At 38.1% G+C, this 6,187-nt stretch overlaps 1 pseudogene; it reads left to right on the forward strand.

The window, feature by feature from the left end:
• Nucleotides 1-201: 201 nt before the first annotated feature.
• Nucleotides 202-2,471, forward strand: LOC100714660 (casein kinase I-like; annotated as a pseudogene).
• The last annotated feature ends 3,716 nt before the right edge of the window (nt 2,472-6,187 follow it).

The following is a 6,187-nucleotide window of genomic DNA, read 5'->3' on the forward strand; positions in this document are numbered from 1 at the left end:
AACCACTAAAATTCATGCAATAAAAAATGAAAAATGTGGTGCGGCGACAGAGTGACACTCGGAGCATAGGCCGCCAGTCTCACGGGACTGGTTCGGCCCTCTCTCACTGCAGACCCTTCGGAGCTAGAGCTCCCGATCCCATTCCCAGAGTGCCCTGCGCTCTGAAGAAGCGACTCCAAGGGACTGGGGGCATTTTGTGTTGGTTGGAGCGGAGTAACAAGATGGCGGCGTCAGCGGAGTGACAGGGGTCTCCCCGGGCTGGAGTCGGCGGCAGTGGTGGCAGCGATATCCCCGCGCTAACTCACCGCGCCCTTATTCTAGCCCGCGACGCTGCAGTGAAAGTGAGGCAGCGGCAGCCGCCCGGAAACAAGTAGCTTAACCTAAGTAACGGCAAGAAACGCCTCACAAACTGCGGCCTGGCTAAAAAAAAAAAAAAAAAAAAAAAAAAATCTGACTGAGTAACGGCGATCGGGTTTCCCCCGCCAGTTCTTAGCCCTGTAACGCCGGGAAAGGCCTCCGTTTTCCCGTTCCTGCGCCCTCCGTGCTCAGCAGACGAGCCCCAGGGGCTTCCGTCCTCCCTTAGGAGTCAGGGCTCGGCCCGGGCTCCGGCTTCGTCTCCCAGGATGGCGAGCAGCAGCGGTTCCAAGGCCGAGTTCATTGTCGGAGGGAAATACAAACTGGTGCGGAAGATCGGGTCTGGCTCCTTCGGGGATATTTACCTGGCGGTTAACATCACCAACGGCGAGGTGGTATGGCCAGGAAAAAGACTATAATGTGCTAGTCATGGATCTTCTGGGACCCAGCCTTGAAGACCTCTTTAATTTCTGTTCAAGAAGGTTCACAATGGAAACTGTATTTACGTTAGCTGATCAGATGATCAGTAGAATTGAATATGTGCATACAAAGAATTTTATACACAGAGACATTAAGCCAGATAACTTCTTAATGGGTATTGGGCGTCACTGTAATAAGTTATTCCTTATTGATTTTGGTTTGGCCAAAAAGTACAGAGACAACAGGACAAGGCAACACATACCATACAGAGAAGATAAAAACCTCACTGGCACTGCCCGATACGCTAGCATCAATGCACGTCTTGGTATTGAGCAGAGTCGTCGAGATGACATGGAATCATTAGGATATGTTTTGATGTATTTTAATAGAACCAGCCTGCCATGGCAAGGACTCAAGGCTGCAGCAACAACAACAACAACAACAACAAAAAAAAAAAACACAAAAATATGAAAAGATTAGTGAAAAGAAGATGTCCACTCCTGTTGAAGTTTTATGTAAGGGATTTCCTGCAGAATTTGCTATGTACTTAAACTGTTGCCGTGGGCTGCGCTTTGAGGAAGCCCCGGATTACATGTACCTGAGGCAGCTATTTCGCATCCTTTTCAGGACTTTGAACCACCATATGACTACACGTTTGATTTGACAATGTTAAAGCAGAAAGCAGCACAGCAAGCAGCCTCTTCCAGTGGGCAGGGTCAGCAGGCCCAAACCCCCACAGGCTTCTAAGCATGAATTGAAGAACCAAAGAAGCAGACCAGATGATCGGAGCAGCATTTGTTTCTCCCCAAATCTAGAAATTTTAGTTCATATATACACTAGCAAGTGGTTGTGGACAACCGTTTACTTGGTGTAAAGAACTTAATTTCAGTATAAACTGCCTCTGGGCAGTGTCGCTGAAGCTTTGTCTGGAGTTGTAGCCGCTGTAATTGTGAATATTAACTGAGATAGTGAAACATGGTGTCCGGTTTTTTATTGCATTTTTTTCAAGTGGAAAAATTAACTAAATGGTTGAGGCAGACACACGCACACAAATTGGTGGTGAAATTGTGCATATGCCAATTTTTTGTTAAAACTTTTTATTTTGAAATATCCTGCTTTGAGATCTCATTTCAGAAGAATGGCATGAACAGTCTTCAGCCACAGTTGTGATGGTTGTAAATGCTCACACTTGTGCATTCTTAGGGTTTTTCAATCCCTGGGGTTTGCAAGTTGTTCACTTAAAACATTCTTTAAATGGTTGGCTTGTTTGCAAGCTAGCTGATACGGTAGCAACCAAAGATTCCAGTGTTTGAGCATATGAAATACTGCCTGCTTACTTGTGCTAGAAATAACAGCATCTAAAGCGAAGACTTATGAAAAATTTAATGACTACTAGATTATCCTTAGGACTCTGCATTAACTCTATAATGTTCTTGGTATTAAAAAACCCATATTTGTCACAGAAGTTTAGTTAACATCTTACAACTGAACATGTATGTATGTTGCTTAGATATGTAATCACTGTAAACATCTATATGATCTGGGATTTTGTTTTTATTTGAAATGGGAGCTTTTTTGTTTACAAGTTCATTAAAAACTTAAAACTTTCTGTAAGGAAATGAGATTTTTAAGAAAAACAAACAAAATGCCTTGCTGACTCAATGAAATAAAAATCTCCCCAATTTTTTGATAGACTACTTCAGCCATTTGTTGTTACATGACACTCCTTTACAAGTTATTTAAAGAGTTAGTGTTAAAAATTCTTTTTTAAAAAGTTTTTTCCCCTTTTGCTCTGAAAGAAAAAGGCATTCTTTTCTTTCTTTCTTTCTTTTCTTCCTTTCTTTTTTTTATGACCTGCAGGCACAGTACTAATCTTGCCTCTGCCAGAACTTGTTGTAATTCTTGCTGCCACTGACTTAACAGCTGGGCTGATTTTGAATAAGGATGAAAGCATTAAAGGGTTTGACTCCAAAATGTTTTTCTATAAAATACTTGTGAAATGGCTATAAGCACTTGACTCCTCCGAGTGTCTTGCTGTGTGAAGTTCAAGTGATTCTTTATCCTCTACCCCCACCCGCTTCTGTAAGTTACCTGTGTGTGCCTGTGAGCTTCTCAGTCTTATTTACTCACTCTTTCTCTGACAAAGAGAAAGACTTATCGATAGTAATTCTTTGTATAGAGTAATTTATTAATTTGTAGCATGTCAGGATAAATTAAAAGAACAATAGTCTGAAAATGCCACCAGGAGCTTATTGTGTAAATGTAGGTATTTTACTTGTAAAATAACCTTGAAACCAAGTTGACATATTTGGTCAGATTGTATTAAAGTTGATTTGGGGGTTTTTTAAGGATTTTTTTCCTTTTTTTTTTTATTTTACAACTACTTTAGCAATAATTAATTCCATGTTTGCCACATTCTGTCATTAATGGGTATATTGGTATGATATGGAAGAAATCCGAGTCTGAACTTTCGGGGTAGGCGGCTTATGTTTTCTTTTCTAACCACTCGTGTCAGTTAAGGTGTTTTTTTCTTGACTAATAAACCCTTTGATACTTTTAGCCAGAAATCAGTCTCATAAAGCTATTTTTGAGTATAGTTTGTGTAAAATAAAACTGTTTAGCTTTGGTAACAACTTTTCCAAGCTGAACTCCCTCTAGCAAGATATTTTTCAGTGCTTTTATTTCTGAAATATTTTTGTAACACTTTTTTGTATTTTTGCCATTTGAAAAAGTTGTGGTGTAGTTGGTCTGTAATTAAGTTGCAGATTTAGACCTGCTGTTAGCTTTGTAAATCAAAATATAGGTGTTTGTGTCCTGGTTATTGTTATTCCATCTGCAGCTGGAGCTGGAATCCCATTGATCTTCTAGCTACCATTCATTTTCTGCGCAATTCACAAAAGAGGATTGTGAAATTCAGTGAATGCTGTTACTAATTCTGTAGGGAGATGAATCTCATTTCACCAAAATTAAATTATGTTTTTCCTCAAAATGATACAAGTTGAAGACACATCACTCTGAAATTGGAAGACCTCACCACTTAAGGCTCTGCAGTGGCTTGCTTGGCTGAACTCTAGGTTACTACTCTTTACTTTGTTCACCCATTGAGGGGTGCAGTTTTTCTAAATGTTGGGAGATGGCCCTTCTAACTACTGTTGAATGTCTGTTTTGGGAAGGTATAAGAAGAAAATAAAAGATATATATGAAAAAAAATGAAAAATGTGAAGTCACTGTAGACCCTGTGGAAATACAGAAGATCATCAACACTTATTTGAAAAATCGCTACTCTAACAAGTTTGATAACACAGAAGAAATGAACAGATTTCTAGAAACATATGAATTACCAAGGCTGGGTCAAGAAGATGTAAAATAGCTGAATATCCAACCTGAATGAATGAAATTGGAAATGCAATTAAATCCCTACCAACAAAGAAAAGCCCAGGTCCACAAAGATTCAGTGCAGAATTCTACAAGAAATTCAAAGATTTAATGCCGATACTCCTCAAACTCTTCAATGAAGTTGAAAGGCAAGCAATTCTCTGTAACTTATTCCTGGAAGCAAATATCACTCTAAAACCAAAACCTGAGAAAGACCCAACCAAAAAAGAGAACTACAGGCCAATATCCCTTATGAAAATAGATGCAAAAATTCTCAATAAAATTTTGGCAAACAAAACGCAGCAAATCAGCAAGAAGATTATAAACCTGGACCACGTGGAATTCTTCCCAGGAATGCAGGGATGATTCAACAGATGCCAATCAATAAATCCACTATATCCATAGAGCCAAAAATTAGAATAACATTATCCTTTCTATAGATGCAGAAAAGCTTTTGATAAGGTCCAACACTCATTCATAAGAACGTTACAGAAAATTGGAATAGATGCTCTTTACCTCAATATGATAAAAGCCATCTACAACAAACCAACAGCCAGCATTGTATTAAAAGATCAAAAACTGAAATGCTTTACCCTAAAATCACAAACAAGACAAGAATATCCATTATCACCACTCCTATCCAATATAGTGCTGGAAATATTAGCCACAGCAATTAGACAAGAGAGAGAAATAAAAGGAGTAAGGATAAGAAAAGAAGTTAAATTATCATTATTTTCACATGACATGATACTCTACATGGAAGACTGTCAAAACTCTATTGAAAGATTCCTAGGTATAATAAATAAATTCAGTAATGTAGCTGGATATAAAGCTACCACTCAAAAATCAATAGCATTCCCATACCCTAACAACAAATCACTGAGAAATATGAGAAGCCACACACTTCAAAATAGCATTCAAAAAATGAAATACTTAGGAATCAATCTAAAAAAGGAGTAAAATATTTATTCAAGTAAAATAGAATACTCTGAAAAAAAAATCAAAGAGGACCTCAGAAAATAGAGACATTTCTTGTTCATGGATAAGAACAAACATGAAAATGGCAATTTCCTCAAAATTGTTATACAGATTTAATGCAATCCCAATCAAAATGCCACTGGCAGACCTCACAGAACTTGAGAAATCACTCCTAAAATTCATCTGGAACCAGAAGAGAATGGCAAACACAATTCTAAGCAACAAAGGTAAGGCTGGATACATCACAGTCCCTGACTTGAAGTTATACTACAAAGCTAGTGTAATAAAATCAGCATGGTACTGGAATATAAACAGACCTGAAGATCAATAGAATAGAGTAGAATAGAAGACACAACTACAACTACAAACACACTCAGCCTCCTTATCTTTGATAAAGTGTACAAACACATGTACTGGAAGAAAGATAGTCTCTTTAATAAATGGTGCTGGAAAAATTGGCTCTCCAGATGCCAAAAACTAAAATTAGACCCATGCCTATCACCATGTACTAAGCTAAGGAAAAATGGATCACAGATCTAAATATTAAAACAGAAAGACTAAATCTGTTGGAAGACAAAGTAGGTAGAAATCTTTAAGACATGGGGGTAAGATAGAGAATTCATTAACAAGAATCAAACTGCATATGTAATACTTCAAAGAAGCAATAACTGGGATTAATTTCTATTGAGTTTTTGAACATTGAAAGAAATTCCCAGCTTGGTGAAAAGCAAACTCACAAATTGGGAAAAAATCTTAGTGAACTGTCCCTCAGACAAAGGGCTTCTGTCTAGAACATATAAAGAATTAAAGGGGCTGGGGATTTAGCTCAGCGGCATAAGCGCCTGCCTTGCAAGCAGGCAGTCATGAGTTTGATCCCCGTACCGATAAAAAGGAAAAAAAGACCAAAAAAAAAAAAAAAAAGAATTAAAAAAAATCAGATCCCCAAAATTCAAAGTTCCATTCCAAAAATCAGCATATGAGATAAATACACAGTGCTCAGATGAAGAAATTCAAATGGCAAATAAATACATGAAAAAACGTTCAGCATCATTGGTCACTA

This window comes from Cavia porcellus, unplaced genomic scaffold (genome assembly GCF_034190915.1).
Source record: "Cavia porcellus strain 051 isolate PalLab524CR breed Dunkin Hartley unplaced genomic scaffold, mCavPor4.1 scaffold_3, whole genome shotgun sequence".
Taxonomy (NCBI): domain Eukaryota; kingdom Metazoa; phylum Chordata; class Mammalia; order Rodentia; family Caviidae; genus Cavia; species Cavia porcellus.